At 41.6% G+C, this 23,288-nt stretch overlaps 1 long non-coding RNA gene across 1 annotated transcript; it reads left to right on the top strand.

Moving 5' to 3' along the window:
* The first annotated feature begins 3,103 nt into the window (after nt 1–3,103).
* On the top strand, nt 3,104–22,758 carry LOC141279694 (uncharacterized). Its single transcript, XR_012334360.1, has 3 exons — nt 3,104–3,537; nt 19,388–19,500; nt 20,249–22,758. It is a non-coding gene; the product is annotated as an uncharacterized lncRNA (long non-coding RNA).
* The last annotated feature ends 530 nt before the right edge of the window (nt 22,759–23,288 follow it).

Here is a 23,288-nt window from a genome sequence, read left to right as displayed (position 1 = left end):
TAAATGAGGAGTTAAACTTGAGCTTTTCTGGAAAAAAAAAAAAAAAGTGGCAACTTTTTATAGAAGCAATTCCCTCCTCAAATTTCTGTGGTTTTGCTCTGTTACTAATGAAACAGGATGAGAACATGTTTCAATTTCAAGGCTTTCAGGGTGTCCTTTGTCTCCTGTTCCATACCCTCCTCTACCCATGCCTGTTTGTTTTCCTCTATACTCCATCCCCCGACTTGCTTATCACAGGCCTGAGCTGCACTAGTCTGCAGGGAATTAAAATTGAGATATGTAAATGTCAGATTCTATTATAGCTAAAAAGAAACTCTTTCGCCAGGATCTCTGCAAGCACTGTAAGCCCTGGGAGCTGGGTTCCCCAGGATTGGGGCCACCTGCGGATTGCAGCAGTGGGGTCTGTTGGGAAAGTTTTAAGGTTGTTTGCTTTAATGGATTTGTTCCAAGTGAGGCGCATGTTTTTCAGAAACGAATGCCAAAGATAACAAGGACTGCAAAGGAGAGGGGAAAGGGAGACTTATCCAGAATATATGAGTGAACCCGGATAAGACTTTACTAAACAGCAGAATGTTCAAGGGCACTTGGCTCTCCACCTCATTTAGAATGACCCAGAAAGACTGAGGTTAAAAACAATGTACATAAGCACTTGGAAGACAGTGATTTGGGACCTGGAATGTGTTTAACATCTTCTTCATGTCAGTTGGGGCCTAGGTCACTGCAATATTCTGTTATTTAAGCTGTTTACAGCTATATTTGAGTGGTCTTTGTTGACAATTTTGTTCCCAAGTAATTTTCTAAAAACATTCTAATTACCGTTCCCTGTCATTAGCTACTGTAATTTGTTTTCAGGGCTGGTGGTCAGCACTGTAATTGCCTTTAGGAAGCTGAATGGGTTTGCATGATCATTTGGTGCACCTCCCTGTTAAACTAACTGCTGTTTCTTGAACCCACTTTAGATTTAAGAGTATGTCACTTACATCTTTAAAGAAGATAATGGAAGATGATTATTTTCTATTATCATTTAGCATTTGCACAGCACTTCCATTTCCAAAGGCATTACAGTCATTTATGAATTACCCAGCCCTATACCCTTGAGCTCTAAGTCATGTGGAGTCTCTCTGATTTCTAGATAAGCCACTGAGGCTGGCAAAGGGCAGATGCCTGGTGAGATGTTCCTCCCTTCCTGTTAGGATTCCCACCCTTTTTCCGGGCCACCCCACCCAACTGGGATCTGCACAGGCTGGCTTCATTGCTGTGTTTGAAGTTTTGTGTTTGATGTTCTCTGAATGTGTGTATAAAATACATTCCAAAGTCATATATAGATTACTTTGGGATTATTTGATGTTTGGGATTTTCCCTGTTACTATTCACTCCCATCCCTTCATTCCTCCCTCTATTAAAACCTGTATCGAGGTGCCCCTCTGTGACAGGCAGTGAGCTAGGCTCTGGGGAGTGGGGAGCTTCAGTCTCACCATGCAAATCATTAAGACTGAAAATCCTGTTAGATGAGGTGTGGGATGGCATCTGAAGGAAATACCGTGGAAGAACCAGTGGAATTATTTCTTCTTGGGAGGGCAGGGGTGGTGTTTTTTGAGCTGGAAGTTGGGGGCTCCAGTTTTGTGTGTGTGCATTGGGTGGGAAGTGGGGAGGAAAGGGTGAAGAAGAGATGGAAAGAAATAGGATTATTCCAGGGAGAAAAAACCAACAGCATGGAAAATGGAAACTCGGGGAACAGTAAGTCACTTATTTGCCCTGATTAAAGGGTTTGATGTAAGGAATGATGGTAAATGAGGCTGGAAAAATGGTTTAGAGGAACATTCTGGGTGGTCTTGAATTGTCTGCTGATCAGGGTGAACTTCACAATTAAGCAATATCTCCCCAGTTGGACTAAAAGCGATTGAAAGCAGCCAGAAATATAGGGAAAGTAATAGGTATAGTTGCATACACTGTATGGGAGAAAGTTACACAGGGAGACTAATTATATGGATGAAAACCCAAACAACCAAGAGAACCAAAGAGAGCCAAGAGAATTGAAGGAAAATTGATAATTAAGTAAGGGGTTAATTATACTAGAGAATATTGAAAGCAACAAGATTGAGGAGAGTTTTCTCATTTTCTATCAATAGATATATCTTATCATAATCAACATGGGCTTCACTCAATCATTTATTTATTTGTAGGGGATTAAAGGGTTGACTACTCTGAATTTCAGCTCTTATTTACTCATGGATTCCTCTTTTTCTCCTCCCTTCTGACTTTTTGTCTCAACCCTGTACTCTAATACCAGATTGGTGCCAACCACCATTTCATGCTAACTTCCACAGGAAGTCCAGTCATATCAGTGATACTGTGATGTGTGCAGTTTATGGAGACGTGCAGAAGGTTGGGAGTGTGGGTCACATCACAACCTTTTATCATTTCCCTCTCCTCAGCATCACCCAGCTTATAAAGTACCCCCTCCGACTCAGGAAGCTCCCCTTCATGATAGGTGGCCCTTACCACCTGCTCTCAGCCTGTCGACACTAAAGACCTGGCCTCTGATCCACAATCTTGGTTTATAAAGATACAAACTCTAATAAAGTTGGAGCAGCTACGATTTATTGAGCATCTACTATGTGCCAGGTCCCAAACTAAGAGCTTACCTGCCATTATCTCATCTGACTCTTCAACTCTATTACTAAGCTATGTTACAGACAAGGAAAGAGAAGCACAGAGAGGTTAAGTCACCTGTCCAAAGTAATCCCGATTTTAAGAGGCAGATATATCAGTCTTAACAAAAGTGTCATTAAAATTGTCTTCATTACTCCATGCTAAAGACACATTGTCCTAGGCATCCTCTGGAATAAAAATGAAATAGGCTACAGCAAAATTTTAAATACAGGAACCTCAGTTATTCAGAATGAAAACTCAGTGAGTGAAAAATCAGTATGAACATATAAGTTAAAGTCACTGACAATTAAAATGATGTTCCTTCAAATACCGAGTCTTTTAATACCTTGTGGTGAAAATCTTTCCAAAAGGTCCTGGGCACTTCTGTGTATTAGTTAATAGAACACAGTGAACTTAATCTGACTGCTTCTAGGAGGTTTGTTTCTGAGACACTGAAAGCATTTGTTTTTGCACTGAGCGTATCAGTGAGGCTACCAGATACCAGCAGTGGGTGCTCCTTACATGGGTTTTCACTAAATGCCACACTTCCCCCACATTATGGGCTGAATTTCATCCCCCTCCCAGCCAAATTCATATGTTGATGTTCTAACCTAATACCTTAAAATGTGAACTTATTTGGAGATAGGGTCTTTATAGAGGTAAGCAAATTCAAATGAAGTCATTAGGATGGGTCCTAATCCAATATGGCTTGTGTCTTTATAAAGGGAGAAATTTGGACACAGAGCCCTTATAGAAGGAAGACATAGGGAGAAGACGGCCATCTATGAGCCAAGGAGAGGCTGGGAATAGATCCTTCCCTCACAACCCTCAGAAGGAACCAACCCTGCTGACACCTTGATTTTAGACTTCCCAGCTTCCAAACATGTGAGACAATACATTTCTGTTATTTAAGCCACCCTGTCCATGTACTCTGTTACAGCAGCCCTAGAAAAACTAAAATACCTACCCCACACCCCTAATACTATGATAGTTGGAATTCCCTCTCCTTTCCTCATGTTCATCCCATTGACTAAGAACCAACAGAACTGACAGCACTTTGATGAGCTATCACTTTTTGAACAAAGTACCGGACAGTGAGCTTGTCCTAAAGGAGTTTCCTTTGAATTGATCTGCTCACATGATTATGTAAGAACAAGTATTTGAATATTACTTTTCCTGAATTAAAAAGAAAAAGGAATGAGTTATCTGGGGTCCGTAACAACTTTCGAGTCTGACCCGCACTGCAGCAGGGGCTGATTCTAACACAGACAGACTCCTCTGTGAGATTACTGGAGAGTGCCAGTAGGATTCCAAACGGATCTTCAAACAAGTATATGCAGCTTCTTGCTTAAGACGTGTAAATAAAGTGACAGCCAAGTCAACAGCCCCTTGTCTATTCCTTTTTTTAAGTAATTTTCAAGACAAGCTCAAACATAACTCTCACAGTTGGTAACCAGAGGAGTTAATGACTCCAAGCTCAAAAGGAATGACTTTTTTGAATTATCCATTTGACAAAAGTCTCCCTAAGGCAACACTTTTACCCCATGCCTGAGTCCCTTGTTGAAGGTAGCAATCGTGTATTAATTACTTGAAGCCAAATCCCAGGAAGCACTAACCCTTGCCTTGTCTTTTTAAGAATACTGAGTTCACATTAGGAGACAAGTAACTCTAAATTACCTAGAAGCTTCTTGTTATGTGAACTGAAAGTTTCCTGGTAAATATTTTCTACAAACTACCAAATTAAGGACCTTTCGTCTTAGTAGGACTGACGTGCTATGAAGGTAGTTTGTGCCCTACTTGAAAGGATCAGCGAGTTAGCAAAAACGTGTTCCTCTCCAATGCATTGCCTTCACTGGCTTGTTGCAAATATCAGAATTTCACCACAAATACATCAGTGTTAGAGTTAATCACTGCCTTTGCTTCTGCATCAAAATGTACCATGCCTAGAAGAAGTAACTTCTGGTTCTTACTGGAACCCACTCACGTGGAGGGGGGCCCAGCAGAGACAGGTCAGAGGCCCCCCCCCACCCCAGGCCCTGCAGCATGAAGCTTAGTTTTGCAGGGATCAATTGGACAACTGGTAGCAGAAGACATGCTCCTGGCAGGGTACTGAAGGTCAAATCAGGGCTGGCGGCCTTTTTTGTAAATAAGTTGGGCTTTCAGATCTTCCTCCTATTGGGAGTCAAATAGTTCATAGTTTGGTGGTACTACCTGGGTAAGAAGTCCATTATTGGATCGACAGGTAACATTTTAAGTTGCTTGCACGTTGGTAGGAATTAGGCTTTTTCTGTGTGATCAAATTGATGCTAGCCGGATGAGAGGACTGGCCCCCCAGAGGGGGCTGTGGTGGGCAGGGCCACCAAAAAGGATAAAAGAGGAAACTGGACACAACAGCCTCCAGAACTGTGAAACAATAAATTTCTGTTGTTTAAACCGTCCATTTGTACTTGGTTACAGCAGCCCTAGCAAACTAATACATTTGCCTTGCTTTAGTCTCTTTATTTTTGTGAAGCTCTGTAAAAGATTGTAAGTGCCTTTCTCCAAATACTTTGCTTCTTTTTGTGGCGAGCTACAACTATAAATTCAGCCCACATCCAACCCTGTTGGATCATTCGAGGTCTATTAAAATCTATCTAAGTCTTGTTCTTGATGAGACACTTATCAAGTCTGCCATTGAAAACTTATACCTAGAGGAGATTCTGAGATAATCCTAAATGTAAAGAGAGTTCATGGAGCCAGAGATGATGATAACTTACTATCTGTCAGTGCTTACCATCCATCAGCACCTTCAAGGCACAGACTCAATTCTTATGACAATTCTATGATTTGAATTTTGATGCAGACTAATGAATAGTTACTACTCTATCCCTCTTTACATGAGAAAGATGAAGCATAGAGAATATAGGGTGCTTTCTTAAGATCATACAACTAGTAACTAAATAAAAGGGATTTAAGTCTCAGCAATTAGATGCTAGAGCCTGAGCTTTTAATCACTCTGCTATTCTGCCAACACATTTCATTTTAGCGATGGAAAAACAAACTGAAGTTGGAACCCTACCTCACACCACATATAAAACTAGATTAAAGACCTAAATGTAAGAGCAAACTATAAAATTCCAAGAAGAAAACAAAGATATGTCTTTTTGATCTGTCATTAGACAAGGATTTCTTAGACATGATACCAAACGCACAAACAGAAAAAAATTTTAAACTCTTGCACTTCAAAGGACAGTATCAAGAAAGTTCAAAGACAATCCACAGAATAGGAGAAAATATTTGCAAATCGTATATCTGATAAAGGTCTAGTATCCAGAATATATAAAGAACTCTTAAAACTCAACAACAAAAAGACAAACAGCCCAATTAAAAAATAGGCAAAGGACCTGAATAGATATTTTCCCAGAGAAGATATACAATGGTCAACAGGTAAAGATGCTCAATATCATTAGTTATTAGGGAAATGGAAATCAAAACCGTGATGAGATACCACCTCACACCTTCTAGAATAGCTATAATTAAAAAAATTTAAAAGACAATAACAAGTATTAGGTATAATGTGGGGAAATTAGAACCTCTTACCTTACTGATAGGAAAGTAAAATGGTGCAGTTGCTATAGGAAACGGTATGGCAGTTCATCAAAAAGTTAAACTTAATGACCATACAACCCAGCCGTTTTACTCTTGTATATATGCAAGAGAACTGAAAACATATTTCCACACAAAAACATTTTCATGAGTGTTCATAGAAGTATTATCATAATAGTCAAAAATTGGAAACAAACCAAATGTTTATCAACTGACAAATATATTTAAAAAATGTGGTATACCCATACAATAGAATATTATGCAGCCATAAAAAGGAATTAATTACTCATACATTATACCACAGATGAACCTTGAAAACATTACACTACATGAAAAAAGTCAAACATGAAAGATCACATATTGTATGATTCCATTTATATGAAATGTCCAGAACAGGCAAATCTATAGAGACAGAAAATAGATTTGTGGTACCCCACTGTTCATTGCAGCACTGTTTACAATAGCCAAGACATGGAAGCTACCTAAATGTCCATCGACAGGAATGGATAAAGAAGAGGTGGTACATATATACAAGGGAATATTAGCCATAAAAAAAGCATGAAATAATGCTATTTGCAGCAACGTGGATGGACCTAGGAATTATAATGCTAAGTGAAGTAAGTCAGACAGAGAAAGACAAATATCATGTGATATCACTCATATGTGGAATCTAATTTTAAAAAATGATACAAATGAACTTATTTATAAAACAGAAACAGACTCACAGATTGCAAAAACAAATTTAGTTACCAAAGAGGAAACATGGCAGGGAGGGATAAATTAGGAGTTTGGGATTAGCATACACACACTACTATATATAAAATAGATAATCAACAAGGACTGACTATAAAGCACACGGAACTCAATATTCTGTGATAAACTATATGGGTAAAGAATCTGAAAAAGAATGAATATATGTACAACTGAATTACTTTGCTGTACACCTGAAACTAACACAACATTGTAAATCAACTATACTCCAATAAAATTTAAAAAATTAAAAGTTAAAAAAAGAGAAAATAGATTAGTGGTTGCCAGAGACTGAGTGAAGGCGGAATGGGGAGTGACCATTAATAGGCTAGGGTTTCTTTCTGGAACAGTGAGAATGTGGTGGTCGCACATCTTTGTGAGTATATTCAAAACTACTGAATTGTATGCTTTAAAAGAGTGAATTTAATGGTATGTGAATTAAATGTCCCTAAAAAAATGTAGGTCCCTTAGGGGCTTCCCTGGTGGCGCAGTGGTTGAGAGTCCGCCTGCCGATGCAGGGGACACAGGTTTGTGCCCCGGTCCGGGAGGATCCCACATGCCGCGGAGCGGCTGGGCCCGTGAGCCATGGCCGCTGAGCCTGCACATCCGGAGCCTGTGCTCCGCAACGGGAGAGGCCTGCGTACCGCCAAAAAAAAAAAAAAAAATGTAGATCCCTTAAATAAACTTTAGCCAAGATAAAAAAATAATTTCAGATGTGCTGTATTTGTTTATTAGGGAATGTCTTCGGGGGAACAAAAGATCTGTCCCTTTCCATTAATATGTATGTACATTAAAAATAATTTTAAAGCTCCAAAGGGGACTTTCAAAACGACTTAAATAGCTGTCGCACATACTGATAATATAGTTATGTGGAAATAGTTGGAAAACTAAGCTGTTTTGTGGAAAAAGGAAATTTCAGCTTTGCTTTGAACTAAAACTTCCTCCAGATAATCGAGAACTAAAACTAACCAGATTTAACATACATTTTTAAAAATTCACATTCAAATAAGATTTATAGATATTGAAAATGTAGAATTTTGGGTTTGGACTCTGCCAATGATAAAAGACCTTGGGCAAGTTGTCTAATCTCTTTGAACAGGAGTTTTCCCATTTGTGAAATAGGCAAAATAATATCTGCTGTGCAGGGATTTGCCAACATTCAACGAAATAACAAATTCACAGTACCTGATGCGTATTTCATTTCACGGTGGCTGTGTTGATGATGGTGATGAGGAGGAGGGATGCAAGGATCCCAAATGAGCTAAGTTCCTGCAGACCCAACAATCCCCAGCACAGGGCTAGCCAAGAAGTAGGTCCTAAACAAACACATGTGAGTTGATCAGTTATTTCCTACTGGAAGCCACACAAATTAAAAACATTTGTCCTCTGATTTGTCATCTCTTTTCAAGGGACCTCCTACCCCTAGGCTTTAGCATATACTCTTTAACTAGCAAATGCACCCTCCCCACTCATTAATACTGGCTCAGGGCAAGCTACGCTACGAGATTATTTTCTTTTGATTATATTTTCCCCATCTAAGAATGTTTACTCATTCTGTATTATGCCAAACCGCATCATCTGGAAGAAGGTACTACAACTCCAGTTGGAAAGACCTAATTGGGTTTCAGCCATTGCTGGGAACGTTGTAGTCCTTACTTAAAATCATTACTATTTTAACTGGCCAAGTGCCCTTTGTTCTCAGATTAATAATCTCTCTGCATCATGCCTGAAGCCTTGAAGTTATTTTCACTTTTACGCTAAATTTCACCAGATTCTTTCTGAAAGAAAAGCACACCCTCATTTTCAGAGCTCAAAACTCTTCTGAGTTTTTCTAGTCACCTTATTTCAGAGGCCTAAGCTTTTGAAAAGAAATCTCACTGCATTGGTTTGAGTTCTCTTTGGCCCATCCACTGAGCCAGCTATTTTCACTGGCAAAAGGAAACAATATTTGGTTACTGTTCATTTATTTGTTTCAGAGAAACTTTGTCATACCCCAGTTTAAACCATACATATTAACATTAGTCTAGAAACAATGCAATATTATGGGACCAAATCAGTTTCAGACCATCGCACTGGAATATTACAATAGACTGAATTATATACGACAGGTTCAAGCTAATATGGCCCCCTCCCCAAATTACTAAAAAGTCTAAAAGTAAAAACAAGCTGATGTCAAAGCGTAAAAGAGAAGTGTTGTTTCTTCAATAAGGTGTTTAATCAAATGTAAAATTTTGAAACTATTCAGCTAATTCTCAAGTGTTCCATGGTAATTAACCGGGCTACTGAAAACCTAAAGTAATCCAAAACCTTTGCTTTTGCCTCCTCCAAGATAAAATTTGAATCCATTCTTGGTAACAAGGAAAATAATGTATTGGTTTCCATGCCTTTCTTTTCCCCTGTCACCCTCTCACCTCCCAAGTTCTGAAATAGCCCAAAGTCCGAGATATGTTAATGTCCAACCCAAGGGCAAGTTAACTGATGGTTTGTGAAATTTGCTTCTGAAAATCTGAAGCCGACTGCAATTCCAGGATGATTTCCGAGGAAGAGACAGTCTACTCGATCAGTTCGGGAGGCTCCAGTTAACCCTGTCACCATGGGACCCACCCTGGGCCCATCAGCCCAGTCCTGCCCCTGGGAGGAGGCATTTGTGGGAGGGAAAGAAATTGCCCTTGGATGTTAACTCCTCTCCCCAGCTTCCTCTCAACAGCATATTATTGATTTATTGTCTGTATATTTGTCTAAACCCTAAAGCTATTTATCTTTTCACCGGGATAACAAGTTCTGTATGTATTCAATCTACTACATAAGATAGAACTTCTTTTCTATTTTTCCCTTAAACTAGCTCCTTTAAGCTTCAAAAAGATTCTGAGATTTGGGGAACAAGTTCTTACACAGATTTTCTCTACCTCTCATGATTTTATGGATTTTCATCAGTTCCCCTCAGCTTTAGTCTTTTACTGCCAATACTTTCATCCCAGCAGGCGTCAAGAAAGAGGTGGGAGAGAAGACAGTAAACTATGGGGGTGGGGGGAGAATGGAATAAAAGACACAGGATGGGGGAGCTGGAGAAAGATGAAGGCTTGAAGGGTTGGCCACTGCACTAGAAAAGGCTTCTGGTAAAATAACAGTGATACCTTGGAAGAAAGTGTTTCACATTCATTTATTTAGCCATTTCAAGTGGTATGTACTTGACAGGAAGAAAGAGATACAGGTTAGACCTATTGCTACACATGCCAATAGGATTAAAAACAGTCTTGCTTTACTTTCTGCATCACATATATTGAAACCTCACGGACAAAAACAAATCCCATATTGTAGGGTTCCATTTACGTGAAATATCCAGAATGGGTAGATCCATAGAGACAGAAGGAAGATGAGTAGTTGCCAGGGGCTGGGGTGAGGGAGGGAGTCGAGGGGGAGGCGGTGGTGGTGACTGCTTAATGGGGGTGGGGTTTCCTCAAAGATGAAGATGCTTAGGAACTGGATAGAGGTGATGACTGCACAACATGGCGAATGTATGAAACACCACTGAACTGTATACTTTAAAATAGTTAATTCTATATTATGTGAGTTTTCACTCAAATTATAATCCAGTCTCATTATGTATACTATATATGCATATAAATATGTATAAGTTGCATCCAGTTTAACAAATATGAGTGTCAATGATATGCTAACCACTTTGCAACTACTGGGGATTCATCAGCGAAAAAGATACAGCTCTTACGGGAGTTTTTAATAAATTAACCATGAAATCACCCTGCAGTGTGAGAAGTACTGTAACAGGGAAAGCACAGACAGCTGTGGGAGGGACAGTTCACAGAGACTTAGAGGGTCATGGAAGGCTTCCTACAAAAGTAACATTTAAATGGAATTAAAAGGTGCTATTCATTCCACAAACGTGTACTAGAAGGTATTAGTCACTGATACAGGCCCTAGGGACACAGCCGTGAACAAAATGAAGTCCCACCCTCATAGACCTTACATCCTTGTAGGAGAGACAAAGGATACAAGTACGTATACAAGTATAAGTGATGAATGCCATGGAGAAAAATAATACAGGTAAGGGGGTAGAGAGGTGTATGTGGGGAGCAAAGGTCCAAGTGCAGCTTTAGACAGTTGGGTCAAGGACTCCCCCACTAGTAAGCTGATATTTGAGCAGAAACCCAAAGTTAATGAGGGTGGAAGCCGGGCTGCTGTCTAGGGAAACAGCAGTCCAGGCAAGTCACAGCAAGTGCAGAGACTCAGATGCAGAAGAATTCTAGGTGGGCTTAAGGAAAAACAAGGAGGACGGTAGGTCTGGAACACAGTGAGTAAGAGGAAGAGGGGCAGGAAATGCAACTGGGAGCATCACTGTGGCCTCTCACCCATAAGACACTGGCTTGACTCTAAGATGGGAGGACTCTGGATGATCCGAAGTAGAGCAGCAATTTAAAAAGGGCTCCTCTAGCTGCTGTGCTGAGAAAGCAGATGAAAGGGCACCAGAGGGGAAGCAGGAAGATGAGTTAGGAAGCTGTTGCGTTTAACCAGGCGAGAGACAAGGCGGGGCTTGGGCCAGATACAGACGTAGGGGCAGCAGGAAATGACTTGATCCTGGATTGATGTTCTTTGAAGGTGGAACCAACACTTTTGTGATGGATTAGATGTGGGTAATGAGGGATGGGATGATACCAAGGTTTTGGCCTGATCGTGGGGAAGAGTGGAGCTGACATTTGCTGAGATGCGGAAGCCTGCAGGAAGAACAGGTTTGCTGGATGGGAATCAGGGGTCAAGGTTCTGAACGTGTGAGGTTTGAGATGCCCAAGAGACATCCCAGTTGCGATCCTGAAATAAGAAGCAGGAGTTCAGGTAAAATTCTGGATTAGAGGACATAGCAAGTTGGGAGACATCAGCAAACAGATGGTATTTAAACCCTGAAACCGAATGAGATCACCTAGGGGTGAGTTACCCAATGTTTGAAAGTCAAGTAAGCAACAGCCAGCCCTGAGTCTTATGCTGAGCAGATCATTTATGTGGGGAGAGAAACTTGTTACAGAGCTTGGAGACTCAGCAAGCATTTACATGCCAGATCCAGCTTTCACCAGACATCTCAAAATGGTTCAGGAAAGAGTCAACACATGTGTACAGACAGGAAAGGTGGCATATCTCCAAAGACAGATAGGAGCTGATTTAAGCAGGAGAGACTGGACAGTCATGGATCACAGCTTGCTGCTGCCCTGCCTGCTCTGCTCTACAGATTTCAGGGACGTTGTGTTCTTAACAGGAACTGTATCCCAGTTCAAGAAAACTAGAAGCACGGGACGGATTGCCTCTGAGTTTATCCCATCTTGTTTTGTTTCATTTTATTATTTTGAATGAACACTTGTGTTTCCAGTAATTGGAGAAACTTTTCAAAATATATAGCATGAGGTTTTTTAACCACCAAGATCATTTCTTTTTCACTCTATTCAGCTAGAAGAAAGGTAAGGAATAGACCAACTTTTGCTGTCAGAGGGACTGGTTGTTACTCTGGGCTCCATCTTCAGACAGACCTAGGTATCAGTGGCCCCAAATGCCCACTCCGTCTTCTAGCTGGCCTAAGGGCTAGAAGACCCTTAGGACAGGAATCCCCGCCTAACACGTACCTAGTGATCAAACATCATTTGCAACACTACGCTAGTGCACGTTACCGAACCAAATTCATTTGCCCGACTTGCAGCAAGCCAGACCCTGAGCACTGAGGTTTGCAGCAGAGAAAGGGTTTACTCACGAGGCAGCTGAACTAGGAGACGGGAGAACACGTCTCAGATCCGCCTCACCAAGGCGAGGGGCTTGGGGTATTTGTGGGTGGAGAGTATAAGGTGTTTGGAGGTACAGAAAAAGGTGAGGGAATCGCTGCTCTACACAGGCCTGTCTGGATCACGCGCTTTTTTATGGGTTGCATGTTCAGGAAATGGCGGCGTTAGCATGTCTGAGGGTGGAGTCTGTGAGCCTCTGACGTCACAAGGTTACTGAGCGGACACTTGTGCATGCCCAGTTGTCGGGTTGGTGGTCCCAGCCAGTCTTAATTGGCTCAGATTCGAACTGCACAGAAGCTGACTCTAAATTCCTGAAAAACAACTTAATCAACCACTACCACAGCGGTCCATACGTCAGAAGTGTTATCTATAGGGGGCTGTTAAAGGAGTCTTGTGATGTATATTGCCTAAGCTATGTGAAGCTAGGAGGGTGTGCAATTTGCAAGAACAATTAGTCAGTGAAGGCAGGTTACAGGATATTCTTTATTAATTAATTAAGCTATAGTTTAAGGGATCTGATGATTGCCCTCAGTTTCACAGAAATTATACTACCTGTTCTCATTTAGATTTCAAGTGAAGAGTTCTTTATGGTAACCCTGCAGGTTGTCGTTGGTTGGTCTGTCATACTAATTTTTCTTTGGCTGTCACTCACCCAGAATTCCCCATTATTTTATTTATTTATTTATTTATTTATTTATTTATTTGCAGTACGCGGGCCTCTCACTGTTGTGGCCTCTCCCGTTGCGGAGCACAGGCTCCGGATGCGCAGGCTCAGCGGCCATGGCTCATGGGCCCAGCCGCTCCGCGGCATGTGGGATCTTCCCGGACCGGGGCACGAACCCGTGTCCCCTGCATCGGCAGGCGGACTCTCAACCACTGCGTCACCAGGGAAGCCCAGAATTTCCCATTATTCACCCAGAACTTCCACATTTACTGGTTACCTTATTAAAGTTAGACTCTGCATTTCGTAATCTACAGCGGTAACACTTTAGTTCAGCGTGCTGACACGCTGAACCTGACCAAAACTGCTTGGACCGGGATCCCTATAAGAACCGTTGATTGCATTTATTCCTTTCCTGGGGCAAAAAGCTTCCATTTCCTTTAAGACAATATCCTTCACAGCAAAACCAGATCTGTTTCCTAGCAAAGCTACCAAAACCCCTGACTACTATTGCCAGTTGTCAGTGGACACTCATAACATAATCTGCCCTGACAGAGCCAACCATACAAAGAGAGGGGTTGGGTGGCTGCTGCCTGGTAGGATTTAAGGACAGGGGAGAGGCTCCCATGCAGAACTCCCTCCCAGGCCACCTGAGCCCTGCTACCTGAAACTCCACCATGAGTGAATCATTCCTTTACAGTACACATTGCCTTTTGGAAAACATTCTTCCAAGAGGTATCGTACTTAAGTCAGTTGGTGGTTAAGAGGGTGGGGGGGGGGGAATTACAAAGAGAGGCAAAGAGGAAGAGAGTTGAAATGAAGGTGGTAACATACAACTTTGTGTGCGGAGAGCCTTATTAAGGATTGTATTGCAACACTGGTGTAAACAGGGTAGGTAACGATTATGAGAGAATGATTCCAGTATGGCTCAAACCCACAGGCTCATGCCTAATGTGGTCTTATTATCTATTATGTATTTGTAGGAAAGCTTAATAAATAAGTGAAGATTCAACCTGATTTGTAATTGGCCTACCAATTCAATATACATTATAGGTTTTGATTAAGACAGTGATTCTCAGCTGTAGGCAGTTTTGCCCTATCCTCCCAGGGGTTACTGGCAATATCTGGAGACCTTTTTGGTTGTCACAAGTAGGGGATGGGAGCGGGTGTTACTGGCATTGAATGGGTAGAGGCCAGGGATGCTTCTAAACATCCTTCAAGGCCCATGAAAGCCTCTTCCGGAAAAGAATGATCTAACCTAAAATATCAATTGTGCTGCAGTTGAAAAACCCTGCTTTAGGCTTATAGGTGAGTAGCCAGGATTGTAGAAATGACAGAACTGTCATGTAGTAATTTCTAGTTACATCTTGCACAGGAACAGGAAAGCATGGATATAGAGTACAAAGGCAAAAAGAGGCTCTGAATGTTGTTCATCTTCAGAAATTCATCGTTACATCCAGCCCCACAGTCTGCTATTTGGAGAGTTGGTTTTTGGCCTCTACGTTTAATCTATTCATCACCATCTCAGAAGCCAGAAGGAGAAGGTTAGGAATCTTAGCCAATTCATTTTAAGAAGCTCTGGGCCTCTGTTTCAGTGGTACCTCTAATCAGTAAGCTCTATGGGAGGAAATTTCCTATAAATAACTTAATTGACAGACCTTGATGAGGGCAAGAATGCCTTAGTTCCCAGCTTCTAACTGTTCCAGCCAAATTCATGGCAGACAGATGCCATGAGAAGTCATCTTCTTCTCTAGCCCCTTCTGTATTTCCTTCCCTCTGATGAGAGTAATTCCCTCCCACCGCCCCTCCAGCACAGTGTGCACTCTTTAGCCCTCACCTATTCACCACCTTCTCCATCCCACCCCCTCCTTTCCCAAGAGCAAGACCAGGTGACTAAGAGCTGGCACAGAAGGAGCTGCCATCACTTACTTCCCGTTCTCGATCAATGCACTTTAATAGCAACTCATCCACAGCAACCACGACTTCATAGGGTACTTGTGGAATAAAAGGATTTCTCCATTCCACCTTCTACTTTGGCAAAGCCGCTCTAGACTTTAAAAGCAGCAGAGAAATCTTGAGAGGGGGCAAACCAAATTTGAAAATTTCACTAAGCCCACTGCTTTGTCTGAAGGTAAGTCTGATTTGGTCTTGAAAACTCGTTTGGGGAAGAGGAGAGGTGTCATGATCAGTGTATGCACAGAAGGGACCAGCAGTGAACCTCTGTTACCTGACACCCCCTGACTTAGGGAAGACCTACCAACTTGGCCAACCTGGGAGTAGAAGTTTTTCTCAATCCTTCCTGAACAATCCATCCCCTTAAAAGAACAGCCTCTGCTAGCCATCTGCTCCCTGCAAGCTTTCTTCTGGTGTCGGACAATCAATCAATCAACCTTAGCGCCAAGGTTTCTGAAACACATTTTTAATATCTTCTTGCACGTATTACTGGAACCTACATTACTATCGGATGACTCTTTTTCTTTTAATGCCAGCAGTGCCCTGATGTAGCCCCATGGAGCCCTCCTTTAACCCTCCTATATTCTGACTCTGATTGTTTAGTTTCTGATAATACGTGTCCCTGGAATGCCCCTCTTGGCTAATGGAAGCATCCCTGTACTGCAGTCGCAATCCCTCTTTAGGAGACTCTGGTTTGAACCCGATTGGAACCTGACTGGTATCTGCAGGATAAAAGAGAAATGTTGCTGAGTAGTCAAGAGAATTTGTCCAGACCTCCAGCCACAGGGAGAAAAGGAAGGAGGGTGGGAAGGAACCAAACTAATCTTCATTCTTCCAGCAGAGATACAGAGGCTGGGAAACATCTCATCCACAACAACCAAATCACGGCTCACTCCCTCTTATGCTCCTTTCCGTAAGGCACTTAAAGAAGAAGAAAAAATTAAGTCCCTCTTTTCCCCTTGCCTTTATTCTTTTAGCCAAGTTGTGACAAGCCACTGATTTCTACCCTATAAATTATTTAAAATTCCACCTTCACATGGAGATTGGAAAATCAATCTCCCTGATTAAAAAGTGACCAGCTTCACATTTCTAAATGTCTCTTTAATCTTTTAATTATGTCTGGTTACAGACAGCATGAGTCTCAAAGAAGCAGAGAAATGCACTCTGTGCTAACTCAACTCAAAAGATCTATACGTCCATCAGCCTTTTTACTTAACCATGTGGCAGTGTTACCGTCGCATAGGACTGCTTGGAGAAACACTGCCTGAAGAGTATCTTAATATACTCTGATTTCAATGTCATGTGTGAAGTTTTGTTGTTTTTAATTTCCCCGACTAAATTAAATATTATAGCATCTAACTGGAGACTCTGTAGATGCAAACGCTAGTTTTAATACAAAGCACTGAGGCATATGAATTCATGCACAGACCTGAGAATTCACCCCAAATCCACCATCGTAAATAGGGCAAGCCAAAGCAACCCAGCTAAATGTATACATTTTTAAATTGACTCCGGTGCCAAGACTGTTGGAAGAAGAATTACAATCACTTCAACCACCCAATTCTTCATGAAAAACTACTCCTCTCTAGTGAGCTAGATGAAAAACAGTCTCCAGCAGGCTTTTAAATGTAAGCAACAGATGATGGAGTGCAAAACAAGGGGAGAGGGATCCAGGTAGGCCTTACAGGGATTCTTGGAGACGTCATTTATTATGTGTGGTGTTTGAAAATGCGGTGAAGTCTGCGATAATGCGGCCCAAGAAACCAAAGCATTTCAAAGCCCCAAACACAGACATGCAGCCAGCTATTCTTAACTCGACATCCCAAGGACCATCGGCAGAAATCCCTGCTGACTAATAAGCTGACTTAGACACCATAAACCACTGTTTTAAAGTATTCTTGCCATATGAATTGCACTGTAAATTTCACAGCCCCTTCTCCAAGTGTCTAACAGAGAAAAGGCACATTTAGCGTTTTGAGGTCCAGTCTAATCAGAGAGCAGAATGGAGGCTCCAGGGAGACACTTCAGAATGGAAACGGACGATTCCAATTCCCTCAGTTGTAAGTCTGGGCCTGGTTGGGATGTTTGTGCATATGAAACACAGGGGAATCTGAAGCACCACAAGAGATGGTTGCAGGCAAGAGGAGAGATTCACTGGGAAGGTTCTGTGGCCGTGAACCACTTTGATGGTCTAACCTGCCTTTGGCCTAGCAAGTTCAGTGGGCTTTCTCCATCTCATCTAGGCGGGGAAGTGACAGCATCCACTGGAGATGATGTGTTCTGTGGTCTTACCACCATGTGCTTGTGATGAGTCTGTATAACTCTTGAACTTAAAGGACAACCTCCCTATCTATCCTTGTGTTTCAAGGACCACACCTGAAATCTCTTGGAAATAATGAAAACTTGTATTCTCCCAGACTATTCTGAAAAAGATGATTTAAGTTATGTTTCCTATAATATTGCACAAAATTCTTCTAATCTCAAGTCCCAGATGCCTCAAAAACCCAACCTTGAGCTACTTTAGACACTCCTGTTGATATGGCACTGTCATGGCCTAATGGTTTCCTTTATACAATCAACTTCTTTTTTTTTTTTGCGGTACGCGGGCCTCTCACTGTTGTGGCCTCTCCCGTTGCAGAGCACAGGCTCCGGAGGTGCAGGCTTAGTGGCCATGGCTCACGGGCCCAGCCGCTCCACGGCATGTGGGATCTTCCCGGACCGGGGCACGAACCCTTGTCCCCTGCATCGGCAGGCGGACTCTCAACCACTGTGGCACCAGGGAAGCCCCTATACAATCATCTTTTTAAAAACGTTGTGTATTTATGTCTTATGACTTTAATTTTCCTGGTCTGAAGCCCTATAATCATCTCTGGAGAACACACTGGATCTGCTCCTTCCCATGGGATTGGAAGGATCTTCATCTCAAAGCACTGCCCTTCTGACCTAACCTGAGTTACATATAAAGGCCAGAACAGTGAAGCAAGACAAATCATCGAACACTCATTAGGTATCTACAGAGGCCAAGTGATAGTGATAAATGTACACAGAGATACCCACATAGACATACATTTAGATCTACAGGTATAGCTGGAGAGAGAGTTTAAAATCAAGTGAAACATACTAAAATCACTAAATAAATACAAAGTAGAATAAAATAAACTCCAAAAGAGAGGAATACTGATTTGTGCAAAAAGGTAATAAATTTGCTTTTAGGTGTATTGATTGTGAATTTCCTAAGAGGTGGAGATGAGTGTGTAGGTTAGCTGTCATTATCATAAAAGTCATAATTAGAGCCCTGGAAGTAAATGAGATTCCCCTGGGGAAAGAAATGAAAGAGACATGATCAGCAATAATATCGGCGAATCAAAAAGCATAAGCTCAAAGAAGTCCTTGTAAAAGAGTTTAATCTAAAAAGGTGTTTCACGGAGTCAGATGTTGCAGAGTTCAAGGAAACACTAACACCATAGGCCGCTGGCTCGTAGATCCCTTCGGAGCAAGGCGTATGCCGAGCACAGTGGGAAAGAAATGGGGAAGGCATGGTTTCGGCACACGAAGGACTTCTAACAATAACTGGGAGGACAAAGCTGACCCAAAGGGTGGTACTAAAACTCAGAGCTAAATTGCGTGATGGCAATTATAGAAGGTGGGAGGTTCTACGATGGTCCAAGATGCCGGCTGCCAAGGAGCCCTAGACCCCACAAAGAACAAAAGCAGATGCTGCCCAGATTGCTGCGGGAAGGATGACACTGAGGCTAGAACTTTTAAAAAATAAACTGCCCTAATATAATGTAATTGCCCAAGCTAGAAAATGACAAAGGCTGTTTAGCCAAACATTGATCCTGCATTCATGAATGGAAGAGTGAATGGAAGATTTGACAGGAAATGCCCCACTCCAGCTCTGTGGATGAAAGCCACCAGTGCATGAAAAGACACACGATAAAATTAAAAAAAAAAAGACACATGAACTCTTCATCTCACCATCTCCTCTCGCCCTTTATTCTCATTGCAGAGACTCACAGCCAAAGACTCTTATCTGCAGACCTGCCAAAGGAAGTGATTGCCAAAGGGCCTTTTAAATGAAGAATGGAGACAATCTGCTGCCTCTTTTCATTCCGAACCATGGTATTGGATTTGAAGTGCTATTTGGGCATTTAAAAATAATGTTAGTGTTCCTTAGCCCTATTTGCAGCTCTTAGCACTTAGCTTTATTTGCAGCACTAGAGAACCAGTAATCCAGGAGCTCAGAAAAGAACAGTGGTTTCTTAGGATCAGCAAATAGTTAAGAAAATACATTCTAAAGGAAGAAAATAGCAAATGATGATGATTCATATGTCAGGAAAATAACCTCAACTCGTATAATCCAGACATTCTTTGATTTATTCATTCATTCATTAAATATGCAGGAAGTGCCAACTTCATGCCCAGCATTGCACCAAGGGTGGGGCTACATGTAAGAAGAGCATATGGTCTCTTCATTTGAGAGGTTCACCCCCTGATGGCGAAGGAAGAAAAAATAATATCTACCATTTATTCTGCACCTACTTCCCATCAAGAAATGCCCATAACCCTTTATCTGGCTTTGTTCATTTAATACAACCAATCTGGGAGTTAGGTATTATTATCTCAATCTGATATAGCAGTAAATTTAGATGTAGCAAGATTGAGTAATTGACCAAAGTCACACAGCCAATATGTGGAATTCAAACCCAGCTCCCCTGCAAAAGACCATATTCTTTGCATTGCACCACAGGGCCTCCTGAAATGAAGAAGAACTTCAACCTGCCCTCAAAGATTAGTCACAGACATGTTTAGAAATAATAACAATGATATGATTATTGTAATAATACCATCACTTCCAATGCCTACCTAGGATTCTTGTCAGCACTGAGGAGAATTTTTGAACCCATGCCCACCCCTGGATCAACTCTGAAGGGCGTAGCCTGGGGAGTCTCTCCATGAGGAGAAGAAGATGTATTCAGAGCTGCTATCCATCTCTGGTGATGCTCCTCTAGGGTACTGGGCCTGCTAAAATGTAGCATCTATCTATCTATTTATCTATTTATCTGATCTATCATCTATCTATCACATATAGCTATATGTCTAGGATAGAGCATATAGCTATATGGACTCATTTCCAACCTTCACACTAGCCAGAGCCTTGGATCCTACATAAAGAGTATGAAGAAAAACTGACCTAGGCATTTTTATCACCTTCAGGGGGAAATGGTACTCCCATTGCATTGGGTGCATATTTCTAGACTAAGATGAATTACATTGCCTAATATTTATCTGTTTTCTTGACAGTCTCTTCCGCTAGACTGTGAAGCTCTCCAGGCTAAGGACTCTTTTTCCTTCATCATGATATTTCCAGCTCATACAGAAGTTTATTTTACTTAGTTGATCATTAAAATGTTTACTGAAGAAAACTGCAGCTGTATTAGTTCATTATTGTTGTTGTTGTTGTTTTTAAGTTTATTCGTTAAAGGTCTGTGGGCTGGGCTTCCCTGGTGGCGCAGTGGTTAAGAATCTACCTGCTAATGCAGGGGACATGGGTTTGATCCCTGGTCTGGGAAGATCCCACGTGCTGTGGAGCAACTAAGCCCGTGTGCTGCAACTACTGAGCCTGTGCTCTAGAGCCTGGGAGCCACAACTACTGAGCCCATGTGCCACAACTACTGAAGTCTGTGCACCTAGAGCCCATGCTCCGCAAAAAGAGAAGCCACCTCAATGAGAAGCCCGTGCACCATAACGAAGAGTAGCCCCCACTCGCCACAACTGGAGAAAGCCTGAGCGCAGCAACAAAGACCCAATGCAGCCAAAAATAAATAAAATAAAAATAAATTAATTTAAAAAAAGAAGTCTGTGGGCTAACTCCTAGGAGAATGGTTGATACAAAACCGAATAAAACAAACCCTGGTCCTGGTCTAACCTAGTTAGCACATCCAACTTTCACATATTGTTTAATTTATAAGGGAAGACTGGGTCTGTATGTATTAACCTTGAAATAAATGCTATGTTAATATGATATTTAAATTCCCACTCTGATTTCATTTATCAATATAAGGCCTGACATCCCTTAAAAAATAAGCTATAACTCAGAAGTAATCATCAATCAAGTTACAAAATTCATATCCAACTAAATGTGAGACATTGAATACATACATATATATTTATCTCCACTTTCTCCTGGAAACCCACTCACACATCAGTAAAAGAATACAAAAGTATAAACCCACAAGAAATACAACAGCAAAGAGGACATCAGTGGATGAGGATGGCAACGAATATCTGCTATAATGAAAAGTACTGGAGGAACGATAACAGTTTAAGCAGAACAGAAACGGCTGGATTCTATGTGCCCATAGAGGCAACCCCATAAGGAACAAGCTAGCCATCCTTCAGAACCCTGGGAAGGCTCAGGAACTGGAGGTGTGGGGCGTGCAGAAGATACAGGCATGAGGTCAAGGGTGACTGAAAGTCAACATAAGGCAGCTAGCTCCTTAGGTCTCATCATGACCTACCTCCCACCTCCAGAGACAGGTGACTTATTCTCTCAAAAAACTGAACCAAACAGGCTCAGGACCAGGGACCCAAGGCACAGAAGACAGAGAAACAGGGGCCATTAGCAAAAGTCTGATCACCAGACTCTTCTAGCCTCCTCCCACCTGCCACCCAGAAGGCCACAGCCAGGTTTATAATCCCCAGAAAGAGCTTTGGAAAGTCCTACTGTCGAGAAATTAAAGGGCTTAAGGAAGAGACCTGTAGAATTCAGGGTTACACTAATAAAAATGTTGGCTTACTGCCCCGTCATTCTATAGTGAATCCCTCAGTTGGTGAGCCTTACGTACACACAGAGCATTCAGTTCACATGTGATTCCCTTGTAGCCAAGGGTCACAAGATTTGAGGGACAACCTCCAACATGAAAGACAGAGACAAAACCAGCAAACAGAAAATAAGAAAATCAGAGGGAAGAGAGACAATGCAGGGATTAGAAGAACACTTCAAATAAAGTACGCTGAACATCCACAGAGAGGTTAAAAAAACATATTGCATCTATAAAATAGCACAGGTGCTATAAAAAAGAACAATCCTAGAACACGAAAAATTCCCTAGAAATTAAAAATGTGGGCCCTGATATTTTTAAAATATCAGTAGAAAGTTTGGGAGACAAATTAGGTGAAGTCTTCCAGAGCGTAAAACAAAAAGATAAAGCAGGCATTTGTGAGCGAAAAGATAAGAAAACGTGAGATTAATCCAGGAAGGGTCAATAACTGACCAATAAGAGTTCCACAGGAAAAATCAGGGGGGTTGGGGAACAGGGAGAAACAAACTATTGAAGAAACACTACAAGAAAATTTCACAGACCCGAAGGATATAGATCTTTAGATTAAAAGATCCAAAAGGATGTGGAACTTGAGATTAAAAGGACCACTTAATGACCAACACAGTAAGACCCAACCAAGGCATATCATTTTGAAATTTCAGAACTACAGAACTACACAACACTCACATAAAAATCACGGGGGATCAGAATGACATTAGACTTGTGAATGGAAACATTGGAAGCTAGAAGATAATGGTGCAATGCCTTTAAATTCAGAGAGAATTATTTTTAACCTAGAATTCAAATTTCAGCCAAACTATCAAACAAATGCAAGGGTAGAATAAAGATATTTTCAGGCAGGAAAGCTCTCAGTAAATTTACCTCACATGCACCCTTTCTCAGGAAGGGTGTGCCGCCAAAAGGAGGGAGTAAAGAAAGAGGAAAACCAGGAAGGAACCAAGGAGAGGCTTCAGCACAGGAAGGAGGTGAGGAGAATCAACAGGATGATAGCAGAGGGAAGTCCTGGGAGAACAGTGGAGCCCAAGAGAAAAACCAGTCCAGGTTGCAAAAAAGACATCAAGGGTC

Source organism: Tursiops truncatus, chromosome 10, assembly GCF_011762595.2.
Source record: "Tursiops truncatus isolate mTurTru1 chromosome 10, mTurTru1.mat.Y, whole genome shotgun sequence".
Taxonomy (NCBI): Eukaryota; Metazoa; Chordata; class Mammalia; order Artiodactyla; family Delphinidae; genus Tursiops; species Tursiops truncatus.
This window is presented reverse-complemented; position numbering and strand designations above follow the sequence as displayed.